Raw genomic sequence first — 18,986 nt, 5'->3', positions numbered from 1 at the left:
GTGTACAGGCCATCTGTGTGGATAGATAAATTCAGAACTCAACTCATATCACGTCCCTGGTAGACAGGAAGTCATTGTCAGCTCCGCCACTGCCCGGGACATTAACATACACATGAATTCACAGGATTCATAATTACACAAATTAAACAATTATCGCAGCGGGTTTAGTTTGAACATGAAGCCCTACATCTAAACGCAGTAGACAAACAATAAACGTTTTTATTTTAAGAGAATGAATAATGTGAAGTCGACTTGTATTAAAAACGGTGCAGTTCAGCAGTGCTGTTCATTGTTTGTTCATTATTATAATAGGTGCTTGTAGACTAATGACTTTAATGCATCAATACGACAAAACGAGTCAGCGACTAAATAAATATCAAATGCAGATGCATATGTGAAAAGAGAAGACCGTGAAACCTGACTATTTGCTGACCTTACAACTTCAAACACTATATTGCTGATTGATTACAAAGATCTGTGACAAACCCGGTATTTAGATTTTATTTATATTGAATGATTTTGCAGGTTCAGTACAGTAAGTATAGTACAGTTGATTCAATTATAGCACCGGTGCCAAACCAGGAGGAAGTGAATTCTTTATGCAGCAGAATGAAGACTTTATGTCCTCGTCCTGACATTTTACTGAAGACTGATCACATATTGAAGGGCCTTGGGTCTGTAGATTTCACAAAGAGAACACATAGTAGGTGCTTAGTACTCTTCGTGCCCTCGATTCAATCACACTGTAGTTTTTATGATCCGATATTGAGATATCATTTAACTGTTGCCATTTAATGCAAGTCTCTGAGTCGTCTGAGGAAGAATATAAACTTTCTCTGCATTTGAGAGCAAAGACAAAGCTCAAGTAAAACCCACCACTGAGTAGTCCTTTTTATTTTGAAGTATTCTAACCTAAAGGTTGTTTTGTCAAATGTAGCAGCTGTTATTCTTATTGCTTTCCCATCTCTATGTTGTGTATATGCTGTAAATTCAAAATCAAACATGTCAAAAACAAAACTTCCTATGTGAACCCGCCAACAGGCTGAGGAGACTGGGGATGGGTTTATTTCAGGAACTCAGAAGTACGTGCATAAAGAGACAGTCAGAGAGCTAATGTGAGCAGGTTAGTCTCTCAATGAGCCCCAGCAACTTCCTTCAGTGATGTTAAGCATGCGATCTTTATGCATGGCCATGCCTGCCTCAATGATTTGCTGACGTCTTATCTCTAAATTTCCTAATTAAAACACCACTAAGATCATATGATATACATAAGTCTGTTTCACTCTCATATTTTATCCTGCTTAAATTGTACTGAACAAAAATTACCCCCTCCTGGCTCTATATAGTGTATAGAGCCAGTTTATTTTATCATAATTAATGTTATACATCCTTGACTTATGGCCAAATACGGACATGTTAAGTGACCTCAGATTGACTTTTGACCTTTGACCATCAGAATTGAATATGTCCATACTTGAGTTTGAGTGGACAAAGATGTAATGAAATCCCGTCAAGGCTTTTGAGATATCATCTTCAGGAGAATGGAATGGATTTAGGGGATGTATAAAAGAGGGACATGGCTATTGCTTGGGTGCGGAGGCAGAACAAAGACCTGCTGCGTAATAAAGTGCATCAGACTTCAAGTGATCCATTCAATCATTGTGAATGTGGTTAACTACCTGTATGTTAGAGGAGGAACAGCCGGACCCTGCTGCCATTTCTTACATGTGCTGCAGCGTTCTCATAAGTTTCCGTAGGTATTCAAAGCTGAGCACTGGGTTTCCATCTGAATGACAACAGCAGCACATAAGTGACACTCAAGGTTTTTTTTATTTTATGAGACTGGTTTTCACAGCCAACAGATTGAAGTAACAGCATTAAAAAAATTAAAAACACAGTCAAGACACTGTGCCTACTCATGACATGTGAAGTAAGTAGTAACTGATTTCTGTCAATTTACCTGTCATGAATAAGGGATTTAATCCCAATGGATTTTCACAGATGAGCAAACGACCTTCATTACATGTATATTTGATTATAAATCTGAAACCATTGATTAGATGATGAATACATGACAAATAATCTATATTTAACTGCAACAGCATTAACCACAACTAATCCCTTTCTGTGGCCAGACAATTTAGCTGCTGATGTTTTCATTTTGTTGTCATAAAAGCATCTGTTTCATAGTTTTCTCCTCAGATCTCTCTGTTGAATTTTCCTTTCCATAACTGTGGTTTCTGTGTGGAAAGAATATGATGAGTTGAACAATGAAGTTTGTCCACTAAACTGGACTGACCACAGTGCTCAGAAGAGTAAAGAAAGAGACCTCAAAAAAAGGGGGAAATAAATTAACATACCTATCCGAGTAAGATCCTGCTGTCAGTTAGTCCCTCATTATGGCATCCAGCAGCCAGAGAGAAGTATTCAGTCACCCTAAACAGCTCTGACACTAACGTAAATCAAGGCAAAGCGTTGTCTAGCTCCACTGGGTACATTTCATTTTATAATTTATTTATTTTTTCCTCCAAAAAAAACGCATCATTGCTCAGGATGGACAGCTTGCTCAATAATTCATACAATTAGTTTTTCTCCTTAAGCTAGCTCTCTTGTTTCAGTAACCTGTCTCAACCTTTGCACTGGCCCCTGTCTTATTAATCAGCCGCCATTGATTTAGTGTTGAAACTAATTAAAGCCCTGACATGTGCAGTTGATTCTAGACATCTGTATGTGTCACGAATGCACAAGCACGCCTTCTCTTTAACACACTGCCATCGACACCCACACAGCAACTTCTTCCACTAATGCCCAAAAGAGGTGACACGTTTAGTGTTTCTCAGCTGATTCATTGCCACCTTTAGACTGTGTTTGAATACTAACAGGGTCTCTGCAACCTTAGTTTCTCTTAGGGTTGACACTTGACACTAAAACCTTCAATTTATTAAAACGTTTTATTTTCATATCCAGCTCCACTATATCAGATATGATCAGGAACTTCCGAGCTTCCTTGAGGAGTTACAACATTACAAAAATCAGATCCATTCATCAACATTATGGTGTAGAAAAGTATGACATTTGTCTTTAGTGCATCGGAGACTGTTCCTTCTGTTCTGATTCCTAAAATCTACTATTTAGAATATCTAAATAGTAGATTTTAAATTTTAAATATAAATCTATAAAACAAGCAGTGTTTTTTAAAATGTTTGGAGAAGCCACATTTTTTGACAGAGCAGAGGTCAGAGTGAACATGAAGTTGTCGAAAGCGAGGCAACAATAGGCTATTGTTTGGGACTACACAATTTAATGTACAGTTTCCAATACACCTAGAATATGTTCAAATTACTCTTTCTTTAGAACTGTAAGTCCGTCATGGTTCATTGCAGACTTTCCCAGGACAGGTATCACATCCCAAAAAAATAAAGCCTTGTTTGATTAGACACCAATGGCTTGATCTACTAAAGGTTTGCGCATGTAAAAGCATGTGCATACTTGAGTTCAACTGCAAAAAAACATGCAAGCTGATCTACTAACGGTGCACATTGTAGATTGCGTGTGGAATAACATGCGCTGTCCACTTAGTACTTATGCCTTATTGGATATGCAATATCGGGCGTTTCAACCCAAGAGCTCAAAATATTTGTAGGAGTAGATACAAATATTTTAATTTAGTACCCGCAGTGTGATTTACAAACCCTGAAAATAGTCTGACAGCGTCTATATTTAAAACATTTGAAAAGTAGCTGCTAATCTGGACAGTGTAACGCACATACGGCTGCAGCCAAACAAAACTAAGCATTGACAGCCTCAAAAGAACCGATAATGTACCTCATGCCCAGAGAAATATGTGAAAAAATATCTTCCTAATTCCCCTTTTTTGCCAACTTTCATGATCAACTGTTTGTTTTTTTTGCGCTTGTCTCCAGTGCGTTCATCTCCTCTGGTGCGCTCTCCTCTCTCTCCATTCCCCGGCTGCTCTGTTGTGGAGCCACTCGTATTGAGAGACCTCACCACTGCTGGTAGAACTATCTTCGATCCCTCTCTTGCCAGTGCACTGATGGCCACACCAGAACCAGCACTGACCAGCTGCCTGGTGTGCGCTGAGTGTCGCACCTGAGTGCTCGTGCCACAGAGTGTGAACTGCACCTGCTGCTCAATATTGGTCAGAAGAAGCTCTTCCACTGCCCCCCCCCCCCCCCACCTGTTTTATTTGCTGATGTTTTATTATAAGTAATTTCTTCTTATGTCCTGCCATCGTTTGTTAATTTCATCTGGGGTTTTTTACCCACAGCATTTACTTTCACGCAGATACTCTCCCATATCACATTTCTTTGAGTAATATTAATATTTCTTTGCTGTAGCTTAACAACATGTTTCTTTGCCTCCTCCACTAACACCTCCAATTCCATGGCATTCAATTTCGCTTTGCGCTTGCAGTCACTCTGCTCTCCGTAATGCTCCATAGCGGAAACCAGTAATGCACCATAACACTCATTTAAATACTACTGCCTCTACCATGTTTGCACCTGTAATCATTTACGCAATTATTTTTAGTAGATCACCCGTAATACGCCCACCAAGCAAACGTGCAATTTACACCCTTTATTTGGGATCTTTGAAGATCAGGCCCTAGGAATGCTAGATGAAATGTAAAAATTGTTGAACACTTCCAGGAGGAGCATCGTTTAAGTAATAATATTTTTAAAAACACTTTTTGGACCAACCCAATGAATTTTGGAAGTCTAGCAGGCTGACAAAATTTAGCTAACTTTTGCTCATCACTGCAGAAAATGATTTAAATGCATGGGTCTGTTAGCTGTCCTTATTGTGTCAGTTATTTACCTAAATAGTATGGTTTATTAATATAAGTGTGCTGCTGGTGGGAATGTTTTTGCAGTTCCAGATAGTGGAACAGTAGTTCAGCCAGTGCAACTTCTGCACTGGCTGATGAGCTTACTAGCTAAAGGATCTAGCTAAAGTGAAGACACTACACTTGTAGTACTCTATTAGAACTTTTTTGCATCATTGCGTTATAACTATTGGGCTTATCTGCACCATAGCTCATGGGTCAAAGCAAAGTAAGAGGGAATTCAGTAAGGAAACAGAGTGCACTATGATCTTTAACAACTGACCAATCTGAACTAGGATTTGGAGGAGGACATTGGCCTCAAACTCTTTGATAAGGGGAGTTATGAACTACATATAATGCACAATGGATTTAAAGATAGCAGCAATGCAAACACTTGGAACCTTGCACTCTCCTAATTGTCTTTAATTTATTTTAAAGGACTCTCCAACCAGCCGTGATGATTATGCCTAAAGTAACAGATTCAACTATTTTCCCTCCCAGGTACTGTCAACATAGACAGAAGCAAAGTCACCTTAGAGCTCTTTTCTTGTTCCCTGGTGAATTTTACATGAACATCCCTTCTGTTACAGTAGGTCCCTGGAAGGAAGGAATACGGTTACTAACATTTACATGACAAAAGGGCCTTTTGTTTTCCACCTTGAATAAAATGCTGTGCACTAAAGTTGCTGAGTTTTGTGGTGATTGATTTGTAAAACTACAATCATCTGGTGATTATTTGCATATTCACAGCACAAGGCAAAGGATTTTAAAACCCTTTATTTCTTCAAAAAATATCAAGATATTTGTATTCAGATGTCAAATATGGTCTTAACCAAGCACTGAGAAGTTCTGAAATTTGAGTCAGAGAAAGTAGGAAATATTGAAGTGTAAAATATTTAGGAACTCTGCAATAAAAACTATTATATTTAATGAAGGTATGCATGCTGTGCCAGCAGTGTGTAATGCGTGCAGGATTTTGGTGAGGTGTGTGTGCACCTATTCCATGAATTTGGTGGAAAAACACACAAACATAAATCAACTCTGAAATTATAGAAAGTGTTTCTGCCTCTGCATGCACCATCAGTGCATTATATTTTTCATCAAATATTGCGCAGTAATATTCTTATTCTTTTTTCTTTACTTGTGTTTGCCTTTACAGTTCAACTCTTACAGATCAGGTCTCAGTGTCGTCAATTTAGTGACTTTTCACCTTCCCTAGCCCTAAAATTCGTTGGCAATCTCTGTTCTAGTTGTTGAGCAATAGCAAAATCACGTTCGCTGATTTGTGATTGACGTCACATTTGCCTTTCTTAGCGTTCTAGTCTCCCAGTGTTAGATTTTTTATTGTCCTTACGTTTGTCACAGCGACTCACCTCTGTAGAAGTACAGGAAGGACATCTACAGATCTAACACGCACCTCAGTGTTGTGATTGGAGGGCGGTGTGCATCAATAGGTAATGAAGTCACATGTCTTGTCAATCCATGTGTAATATTATGCACAGTCCCCTTTCAAATCAGACACTGCACATGGAACTCATTTCTGGTCTTAGGTCCTACAGGTTGTTTCCATCAGCTCAGTCATCACATAGAAGAGCAGGTCTGCAGAGTTTCAGCTGACATTCATGTGGATGATGACATTGGTTATCTTTCTTTGTCTTTAGGCCACTCTTCTGTTTGAAGCATTCTGTGTGCTGCCCTCTGCTTTGGCAGTAACAGGTGGTCTGACCAGGCTTTGTGCAAATGCAATTTCATGCCAAACTAAGCACCAAAAATTTTACTATGTTGTGAAATCAACATAAACATGAGCACAGCAGTGCCCTATCTCACAGGTTTTTGTACACAAGTTGGTTTGGGGAAACTACATCATAAAACAAAACATAAAAAATAATAATAATAAACTTGGCCCAGGAAATTTCATAAAACTGAATTTTCCCTCATGCTGGTATTCTGCCTGCAGGAAAATAAAGCTTTAAGTCTGAAAAGCACATATTTTATTGTTAACTTTCATGTGGGCCCTTAACAGGATTATATGTTTGTGATAAATCAAAATTATAAAGAGGATCCACACAGAGACAAACCTTTTTTTTAAAGAGAGATTTTGGTGAAATAGTTGAAATAGAAATAGTTGTTATGTTGCTTTGTTTAAAGCCACCAGACACCATGGACCAAAGCAGTAACGTAACTTGCAGGAGTTGCGGGTCAGTGTAGGTTAATGGCTGTATCCAGTACAAATGGAAATACATTTCTTAGCAAAATATTTAAAAGTTTACAATGTCTGCAGTCAAAGTTATTCAGAAAAGGCAAAAAAAATATTTAATTTTTGCAATACATGTGAAAAGTAAGATTTTGAGTTATGGTGTTAAAAAACCATCATAATACAAAACAAAACAATAATAATAATAATAAATGGGTTTTGAAAACAACATGTTGAATATAAACTTCCAAAGGAATGTTGTGCAACCTAGTGAAATCCAATAAAATAGCTCTGCAATGAATTCTGCTTTTACACATAATTTTTTTCTTGACATTGACAGAAATGTGATGATTCTACTTAATGATAATAATTGAGGTCAAAGCAGGTTATGTCAGTGCATGGTTCTGGACTGCTTTGTAATAAAAAGCATTTTTTTTTTCCCACCCCATTGATATACACGAAGGAGCAAAATATTAGGAGAGCTTTTTAATGTAATGCAGTCAAGATACAACCACTACAACCTAATTAATAAGCACAATGGGGAATAATCATCGTTCAATGTCAACAATCAACAAAAAAAAATCATCTCAACATTTACATTGCAAAAATATTTTCCTGCTTACATAAATGACTGTACTCCATGTTTAAGTCTGCTGCGGAGGTGGTTGAGGGTAAAAGTGGTGTCATAAGGCAATTACTTATTTATTTCAACATTGGTTTTGATATGAATATAACCATCAAATGTCCTGTTGTATAATATTTCCTTTATTTATTGTTCCAACAGGATATGCCATCACAGACGGCATTGAGTGAAAGTTGTAAAGAAGTCAATGAAAACAGGGTGTTTTTTTAAGAGGTGCAAAATAAGTCAGAGCAATGAGACTTTTGGTAGTAAAACAAGTTAAGATTCAGTCAAAATGAATAAATGTTTCAATAAGTTGGCCCCAAGAGGTTTTCCTTCTGAAACTTCTCCTATCTTTTTTTTGATTTAATTTCAGACAATCGCTGAAAATAACCAAAAATGTTTTGTGTCATTGTCACTGGGTAAGCTAGTGCCCTTTCAAGTAAGATATACACTCCTACACAGCAGGATATATTTAGCGGCATAGTATACATATACTGCATTTTGAAATAAAGATACAGCAACTGGTTTCCCCAGTATACATTTTATTTATTGTTAAAAAGTGTTTTACAAAGACTGAATTGTTTGTCACCTGTTTCCTCGCTGCTGTTTCCAGGACTGCAGAAACAGTGATGGAGGGTACCATCTGATTACAAAGAGAGTTTCCTCGGGGGAAGGCACCAAGTATGGTAGAATTGTTGGGGGTTGAGTGTGTCATTGGATAAATGCTGTTTAAATTGTTTTAGAGAATTAATTTGGACCCACAATTGTGTTTGATATGTTTGTTATGCAGTGGAGGATGTTCTTATTTTTTCCAAGTATAATCTCGCTTTTGAAAATTGATATTTAATAATCAATGTTTCTTGGTAGATCCTATATCCTAGATCCTTTATAGTGGACTATACAGTATGAACCAACTATGAATTAACATTTGTTATTGATGATCAAGTTAAATTAATACATCTATGAGGTATGCATTATTTAAGTTTTACTTAAGTGTATGATTTGTAGCCTTCTTATAAAGTGTTGCCACAGATGCATTAAAATGTTGTGCTGGTTAGGAAACTGCTGAGTCACCTCAACTGTGAAAGGCCACCGACAGCACTGTGCAGTAATGCAGTGCACTAATTATCTCATTTACAGTACAGAAAAAATGAAGTTAAGCCTAAGTAGTTGAACCTTTGCTCCTAGCTGTTTAACAGTGGCTTTTAAAATGTATGGTTTGCGTAGTAAATGTTCCTTTCCATGATGAACACTCAACACCATTCATTAAATAGTATAAACACTCATAACTACATTCCATGCCCCTAAAATGAATATGTGCTACTTAAAGTAGCAGTGGTGGGTAAACAATTAGCGTATTCAGACCCTCAATGATGAAGCTTCCCTATACCCCTATTAAGACATGGCATCTTAATACAGTTTATCCCTGCTGTTTTATGAATTCACAATTACACCTCATTAATGTGTCATTTGCATAATTATAAGGAATGGGGACACCAATCGCAGTGGGACTACACACTACCTTGAAGGGGAAAAAAAGATGCAACACAGTGTTGTGAGCTGTAACCGTGGCGATATTTGGATATTGTTCATGTTTTTAGGTGGCTTGATTATTAATGAATATTCAGCGTAGAAACTGGCACACAACTCACTCATGTGCACTGTAAGGATTTTTGCTCGAGTAATATTTAATTGACAGCTGGAATTCAGCAACCAGAATATACCTTTGTTCACATTTTATTTTCCCTATTATGTTAAGTTGCATTAATTCCCAGAATTTAATTCATCACGGGCATGAAATAGGGCGTGAAAAAGGCAATATCTGCAATAGCAGCAGAGAAATTCAGCGAAAGAGCTTATTTGGCCTGCACAGGTACTTTAACCCACCCTCTCTAGGTTATTTGCAAGATAAATGAAACCACAGAAACAGATGACAGGTCTTTAGCTCAACTATAAAATGCAATTAACCAGCAAATGAGGCCAGGCAAGCCACTCTGACCATTCGGCATGAGCAACAGCTAGAGGGGAAGGAAGAGAATGGTAATTCACCCCCAATCTGCAAACTGCTCTGCTACCTTTACTGGGCTGATAAATGGCATTTGGCATTTTGACTGCTGCTGATTTGGGTATTCACTTGATTTTACAAAAAAAGATCTCATTGCTTACTACCAGGAATAGTCAGAGATTTCCTATTTTATTGTGGTCTGATTGCCTGTTTTTAAGTAGATGTTCGTGAAATTGGTCTGAAATGCTCCAAAGGTTTGGCACCACAGGAAAGGTTGTTTAAACGTTTTGAACCCAGATAAGCTAATGATGACTATGACACACAATTACAGGAGATATGTGAAGCTGTTGTAGTTCTTAGTAAAATGCTTGAGCTATATGCTAATCTGAGTTTGCTAACATTCTCCCAAATGCTAATCTGTCCATGTATAGTTTTTACTATGCTTTAGCACTATACAAACTGCTATTGATGGGAATATATAAATATTCCCAGAATCTATGTTCAAAAGTCAAACTATCAAATATTCACCTAATGATAGTCAGGGGACCATCAGAATCATCAGCATTTATAATGTGGGCACCATAAATATCTATTATCGAATTTCATAGCAATCCATCCAATAATTACTATAAGTCATTTCATTACAAATCAATAATGTCAACCTGATGGTGCATGACAGACTCACAACAGAATTCATCCTCATGGGGACAATGAATGTCCGTATTGCATTTAAAGTAAATCAGAGTAAAACATCCCATAGAAATATTCAAAGTAGTAGACCAACCGTCCTTAAAACCACCCTGCTCTCACTGATTGAAAAAAAGTCTAGTGTAGCTGTCCTTAAAAGTTCATGATGTTAACTTTCCATCAATATAAGTATGTTCCGTTTATAATCTGCAATATCGCTACAGAGCGTGCCTACATTTCATCAGGGGAGAATATACAGCTCAGTGCGTATACCGCCCACCTTCCCTATCCACAAGCAGCCCACAAGCCCCAGTGGTCGGGTACCTTGCCAAGGCCTTTTGTTCTCAGCCATAATACATCTTTATTAGTATAATCCCACTGCTCCTGTGCTTTACTCACACTCAATTAGTCTTTATCCAAATCATGTAGTTACAAACAGACTGTCATTGAAGGCAGAGAAATACTCTCAAGACAGCAGCGATGGATAATTGCTTTAACTTTTCGACTAACTGTTAAGTGCGTCAAGTCTCTGAAAAGCCTTTGGCAAAGAGACAACAAGCAGTCCACGTTTGGAGCTAAGCGCTGAAATGAAAAGCCTCTTTCTGACAGTTACACTGTTTCCATGTGGAAGAAACCTGGCTCTGCTCAGTCCCCATTTCTCTCCCCGAGTCTGGATACAACAGTGTGCACAGGGGTCCCGAGATTTATGGCAGTAGCTCAATGTAGCTGGTGGGGGAAAGTCTTTGGGGGTTTTCACATCCCTCCATTTGTTTTGCACATTACTGATGTTTCCCTTAATGTGCTCCGAGCATCCCCTTGAGAAGTTTAGATGGGGCTGTTCTCAAGTTCAGGCTTCATTTAGTTTTCCCCTGTTCTTCTCTGGAGATAAAACCTGACATACAGACCTCTCTGGCTCTCCTGAGGTGCTATTAATACGGGAAAAGAAACAGAGGAAAGGAGGTGGCGAGCCCCAGATCCACCTGGCAGACCATGCACTGCCATGTTTATTTGGATCGTACATGGGAAATGGATGAATAGGCAAGCAATGGCTTTTAGTAATGGTGGCAAACTGATGCTTTCAAGGTCCCTGATGAGCAGTGCCAGCCAGAGTTCTCCTGCACTAATCAGCCACCATCTAAACACCATTAATAACTGTGAACTGTTCAAATCATATATCTTCCTGAAAGGTTTTCTAAAATAGTTGACCATCTAAGATGTATGGTCTCAAGTATTTAAGAGAATTCAGGAACAATAAGTTTGGGCTTTGTGCCAGTGCATTAAATACTTTCAACCTTCTTAGCATAGGAAAACACACACAAATGTCTCTGCTTACACATATAGGCATACATTTACATCTATTATGTAGTGAGGATGGCTGACCTCTTTCTTCTCACTGAATTCATAAACCATGAACATGCTGTACACAGTTAAATGAAACCTTGGTAAACCCTGCACTCCTCTGCCCTGAGTCTTGAGCGAGTCATTAAGGTTCTGACTTCATGGTGAATGGAGCATTCACTCGACAATGCAGATATACAATATAGCTGAAAATATGCCACCATTTATTTGAGCATGTAGTAGAAAGTTTCATTGTATTGACTGGCCCTTTACTAAATCTCTTATATAAAAGCAATGGATTGTAATAAGACATGAAATTAAAAATGAAACTATCTACAAGAAGACAAACCCAACTTCCAAGGTTTTTTTTGCTGCTGATCATAGACTGAATATATGAAGATGGACGACACATCTCCACTCCCTTCCACTATCCAGAAATGAAGCCAAAATATCCTAAATCTAAATAGTGCCATCTTGTGCCAATGATGTCATTTGGAGCCAGGGTCTCTACAGTTGCAATCGGGGGATGTGTCAAAGTCACACTGATATATCGATTGAATAATCTTGAGTTATTCTCAGCAGTCAATCATGATGTTTATCCCATTTAGTATATCAAATAACTTGAAAATATATCAGTGTGATAAGAACTTCCTAAAATGACAGAAATGTTTGGTAAGTTTGGTTCCTGTGTCATCAGCAAACATGGAGGAGGCAGGGGTAATAACTTATACTGCAACCAGCCACTAGGAGGAGATCAAAGACACTTTGGCTGGACTTTCGTGGAGCCGTCATGTCGTCCATCTTTACATACACAGTTTATTGTACTCTACTAGTACTACTGATCTTTATTTTGGTGAAGTTTGATCTCTTGCTCGCTTATAATTGAAGGCTTTCTAAATGAAAAACAATATTTGAAAAATTAACAAACGCTACTCATCATACTTCTCAGAAGCATTTTCCTTGTATTGCAGTATTTCCATAGTATTGCTCGACTAAGCTTGAGGCTGAGTCACACCCGAAATGTCCCAATGGCAGAAGTCAATTATATATACAACAAATATCAAAAGAGAAATCAGCCTCTTATACCACAACTACATTTATCGTTTGTGTAACAGAAACCAAGGTGGTCAGCTGGAGATGCTCATGATATTTTGTAGCCTATATTTGTATTCAGAGCAAGGCTGCATTTGGAGGCCTTTCATTTAGATATTCAAGTCCAATCAATGAAGTTTGAACAATTGTGTGAATATGATTATCCTTGTGCTCATTTGTTTTTTTTTATTGTAGATTTCCACAACCAGCCCACGGAAATCACACAATAACAAATTCCATGGAATCTACCTTAGACAGATAAGCATGGGTAATACTCACAGGCAACACTTTATATGCTATATTCAGCAACATACATTTTCCCCGTTTAGCAAGATCACTTGCCATGCCTCAGTCTCCTCTGGCTAGCAGTGCCTTAACATAAGGACAATGAAGAGAAGGCGATAAATCTTTATTGAAGCAATTATAGACCAAATGTTATTTACACCACCTAATTGGGCCTGGGTATCTCTCTGCTCATAGAAATTAAGGCTCAAGGGGAGTGAAAATGGACACCAATTAATTTTTGCTGACAGAATCAGCAAAACAGCAAATGGCAACAAAGGGAGATTCCCCGGGAGGCAGTGACTTTAGAGGGAGGTGAGAATAACTCGACTAATGTAGTCACAACATCACACTATTTCCATATAAATAACTTTCAAAGAAATAAGAAACTCATTTGCGCAGCTGAAAAGAAATCAATTACGGCAACAAACAGACTGACTGCAATCGCCTAGACCTTGAAAAGTACAAATGACATGGTTATAGTACATTCTAATGCTCTGTTGGGGCTCGAGTAGAATATGCATAATGTGCGCTGACGGACAGGGAGGGGTAACGTCAGCTAGTAAATGTCAACGACACATACAGGACCACACACAGCTTATTAAAAAGCTGTCACTTGGAGAGGAGAAGCTAACAGGATGTACCAGACTTGATGAGGATTTATTACCCACTGCCATCTTTACTAAATGGCATTCTTAGACTGCCTGAGTCTTAAAATAAATCACCCTACTGATGTGTGTGTGTGTGTGTGCGTGTGTTATTTGGTCACTTCGGAAAAGTCATTATGTTTGAGCATAGCTTTTAAGAGTATAGCCTCAGATTTAACTGCAGTGTCATTGTACAGTAAATCTAATAATAAAGAGTAAATACGGGCCGTGCTTATCCTTCACGAAATTTTGGCTCCATTCGATAGTTGTCAGTATGTATCAGGCGGTATATTGTTGCCACTTAAATACAAAAGCACACAGTCGGTTCCAGCAATCAGGGACGCCACAGGAGCGGGGCTGGCCTGAATAATTTAGGGGGACCGTAGCTGAACAGAGCTGTGGTTCAGATATTTATTGTTCAAGAGCTCTTGAGTTGTTGCCAGGGGTCCCAGATATACAGCACCCCGCAGGCAGATAAAAACCGGCTCTTTCTTTGACACACACCAGTTCGGTATTGTCACAGTTCGTAAAATAAGCTTGTCTCAAAATGTGAATAACATTTCTGTTAGAAGTCTTGCCATATTTCTCTCCCTGAACGGTCTGAATGAATGAATACACAAGAAACAGCCATTCGTTTGACAGTGAATTATAAAGCACACATGGAAAGAATCTCCTTAAAGTAAATAAAAGTGGTGAAATGTTGTTTGAATTAGACTAAAAGCACTTCCCAGTTTGTTTACTCCACTGTTTCATTGTTTCTACCCATCTTCTTGTCCATTGGGTCTTGCCATAAGAGAAGGTATGGCCCAACAATGTAACAGAAACATATCATAAGAACATAAGCTAGATCTGCTACATCCCTTCTTCACCTCTCACTTTTTCAGATGTGGACCTTTTATCCACAGTTATGTTTCAGAACATAAGCAGTGACCCGGGGAAAAACCCAACACGCTGCATCGAGTGTGTCACCGCCTCACATGTCCATCTGTCTGGCCACTGTCAACTTCAACCTGTGAAACACAGCACTGCTCACTACTTTGCCTGCAGGATGGTTTAACCCAGCACTCTGGAGATGTTGAATAAAAAGTCCTAGGGCTTTGCAAATATATTACCAATATCTTCAAGATATTTAGCAGAATAGAGGAAATAAATACAAAACAATTTTTTGTCTTTTTTTAATTCTGAGTTTTCTGCCGTATTTCATCAGAATAAATTTAGCCAATATAGAACCATTCACCCACAACCACTGATATTTGAAACAATTATCACTAATGATTTGGACAGATTGGATTGTATTTGGCTATATTCTGTAGTCTTTGTTAAGGCTGTCGCTATGATTTTATATAAGTTTAATGTCAGTGTTTTAAGAGATATTTACTGCTGCTGTGACAAAATCCTTGAACATCAGTTGGTTCACACAGTACCTCATCTTCTATATAAACACATTCTGCTGAATTAAAGATATCTTTCACGCAAAACGTTTTCCATTGTAAGAGTTCATATGTTGTAGCACATAGAGAATGGAGGCCGAGTCAGTCAGCGGTGCAGCTGCGACACCATTTTTCGAACATCAGTTGTTACACATAGCTCCTCATCTTCTATATGACCACATTCAGCTGAATTAAAGATATCATTAACACAAATAGTAAAACATTTTCCATTGAAAAAACTAAAATGTTTTAGCACAATCAATAACTAAAATTGAAGCAGCACACGTGTCAGCTGCTTTGAGGATAAGGTGATGGAATTCAATCTGTTGAACAAACTGGGAGCAGTCTTCATTTGGAGTCGAAATGAGTGGGGCACCAGTGGGAAAAAGCAATATTGTCTGCTCTTCCCTCACTGGACAAGGTCAATTAAAGAAGGACATGGATTGGCAATCAAACCTGACACCAAAGATTGACTATGGTGATTATAACCATGCAGATGGGAGGCTTTAAAGGTTATTAATAATGATTTATGGAATTAATTAAAGAAGTAAGATAGGATTCCGTGCTTTAAATACATTATATAAGTCCAGCTGAGAGGACATTTAGCACTTGCAGGAACTCCAGTTATGAATGCAATACATTCCTTGACTGGATGGTTTGTCATTTGGGCTGTGGTGGAGTTATGATTATGATTGCATAGAGTGATGATTGATTATCTGAAGAGACGCAAAACATAAATATCACATTTGAGATTCCGTGGATTGATTCTGATGTAGATTTTTCTAAGCATCCATCATTTATGACAAATGCATTTTCTCTTGAAGACATAATTGATTACTGGTCTAAATAAGGCATCAAATGTAGATTGTGTCTGTCTTTAAAGAGGTGTTTCTGCACTTCATCTCAAGGGGACTGTTTGTTTCTGCACCTGTGTTTTCAGTGTTGTCTTTTGATGCTGAATTTGAGTTTCTGTAGGTGTTGTTTTTGTCTGTTCAGCTATTAAAGCTTTATGTTACAATAAGAATTGGCAAAGGGTGACACAAAATATTCATATTTCCATTCATGTACATTTTGTACAATAAGGATTGTGTACAATTAGGATTTATTTTGTTCTAATTGTTTTGTACAACAACAATAGCCTAAACGCCCAGGCCACACTCTGCATGCTCTTCTAGAGAGCCTCAGTAACTCTTGAGGCTCTCACTTTGACATATGTGAACAATATTTATTATCTTTCTATCTATGTTTTTGGTCTACACCCGCTAAAACGGGAAATATCTGGCTGAACTGAACCAAACAATTATTTTGAGAGCCCAAAATAATAATAATATTAAAAGAATGATTTTGAAGGTTCTAAAATCATCCAAAGAATCAGCTGATGATTAAATATCAATATCAAGTGGGCTTGCGCCTGGGCAACAATGCCTGCGCAAGTGGCACATGACTGCACAGCAGATCTGCTCCGTACCGCCGGTGTCTGTTGTTCACAAAGGAAGCTTGTCTGCTCTGTGCTAGTTGCTGTCTGTCTGCAATGTGAGAATTTTTTTTTTCTTGAATAAATGCAAAGGAAACTATGCTTTGAAGCAGTGCATCTTCCCATCCTGAAATAAAAATAAAATCCTTGTTTAAACAGTTGAAAATATTTTTGTTTTGGCATATTCAACAGATAAACATTGACATTTTCACCTTCATTTTTGCTGTGAACATTGCAGTGCAGAGCTCACACAGGTAGTGTGAATGGTCTCAAATGATAACATGGGCGCCAAAATGAAAGGCAAGACGTTTTTCTTATCCAGCCAGTGTGGCCTTGGCTTGACTCAGCTATGGGGCAGCTAATGACATAACAGGTTTGAATTTCCAGGTGCACAGCAGACAGACACGCCAACCATTAATCTCAACATAATCGGAGATGACAAAACCTGAGATGGTCAATAGGTGAATCCCATGAAAATAATAACTATGTAGGACTGCCATCAATCTGACCCTGTCAGTGTCGATTGCCACTGGGTGACCCTTTGTAGCACACGGAGAGGAAGAATATGATCTTAGAAATGAGCCGTTGTCTATTCTGGCTACACCACTGCTGTAGGCAATCCCTGTGCCCTATTATACTGTATGTCATAGGGACAACTATGTAGGGACTACAGGCACTGCATCTGTGTGTGTATGTCTGAACATTAAAACCAACATTGACCTTCTATACCTATAGGCTGATACTTTTCTCCACAGTGGACACAATCTGTAAACACGGTTTCAGTTCACTTTGGAGAAATTCTACAAGATGTAGCCCTCAAGCAGTTCAATATATAAATATTGCATGAAAGAAAGGTTTTCAATACACAGGTTGGATCTATTTTAGCCCAAAGGACTCAACAACCAAAAGAAAAGCTACAGGCTGCATCTGTGACAAATTGTATTGGTTTTCAATTAAGAAGAAATATATACTTTTGGTTTACGGAGAAATTGCTGCACCTTCTTTCCTGGTAACACAGCGAATCGCACATCGATGAGAGTAGCAACACAAACATTTATTTATTTGAAAATGTGCGCATACGTTATTACCTCAAAGGCAAGTGCAACCCTGAAAAGTGAAGTCCTTTCTTTTTGCCCAGTGGCCGTTTTAAACTGTGAGACGGCTCTTCTGTCTTGTTAATCGTTCCCCAAGCACAGTCAAAACTGACATGATCATTTGATGCATTACTGTGTACTGCTCCAGTAATTATTCTTTCCTTTAACAAGGCAGGCAAGTGAAGCCAGCCTGCCCCCCTTCCCTCCCATGTCTTAGTCATTTATTTCTTAATTTTCTCTCAACTTAGGAACAATCCCAGTCGTACCAGAGCATGGAGGAAATGTGGCCACGGGAGTAGTGCTCTTTAACTAATCTCGAATGGTTAATCAGTGGGAAAGTACTGTGGAGCGCTTTCATGATACACATGATTATTGTTCTTAACGTATATTTAGTCAGGCATAAATATCTTTATTTTCTTCTATATACGTTTTTACTTCAAACATACACCCACATGAGTTTCAGATTTTTTTCTCCACAGCCAAGTAAAGGGGTTAAAGGGCTTTGCTCAAAGGCACCTTGGTGGTAGCTACTGACTAAGGTCAGAGAGTGACTCATTTGCTTCCTACGCAGAGGCTTGAGCCTTTTTGGAAATTGAACCAGAGAACCTCGATGCTGCACGGCAAATTGTGATTCTTGCTGCAGCACTCTGTTGATTGTCAGAGGTTTCGGAGAGACACTGGCTGTAATTACAGGTCAAGGCTTTAGATTTTCAGGAGACCAATAAGTGCAATGTGTTTTTTTATATCAGAGTGAAGTCTTACTGCTTTAACCATGGAACCCTTCTCTACCTAGTTTTCCACTTACATCTGTAGAGCTGCATGATGGAAGAAATGATTTGGGGACTATGGTTATAGCAGTCATATGTAGATGTGGAAACTCCTATTGATTTTCAAAGATAGATAATGGTATTCATAATGTTGGGTGACAGACAGTTGTACTTCCAAGGATTGGAACAGGACAACACATGTGTGACTGGGTTTAAAATGTTCTGGTGACTAGATAAGAAGTCAAAAGTACAAGCTTGTTTATATTTATGACTTAAATACCACTCTCACGGTGAATTTCAAAAAGAATCATCCAATCTCCACTATTGGCAAGCAGGGGCTAAAAATAATGCAATCCCTTGGAAAACTTTGAAAAGAGACCAAATATAAGGTCTCAGAAATTGTTTATTCAAAAAATGCATGTGCAGAAGCTGCAAAACCAGTATTTTCTAACACAGTTGTTTGTTGGATTGAACCACGAGACTTCCTTTCAAACCGACCCATGGA

Source organism: Limanda limanda, chromosome 3 (assembly GCF_963576545.1).
Source record: "Limanda limanda chromosome 3, fLimLim1.1, whole genome shotgun sequence".
Classification (NCBI taxonomy): domain Eukaryota; kingdom Metazoa; phylum Chordata; class Actinopteri; order Pleuronectiformes; family Pleuronectidae; genus Limanda; species Limanda limanda.
Note: the sequence above shows the minus strand (reverse complement) of the source record.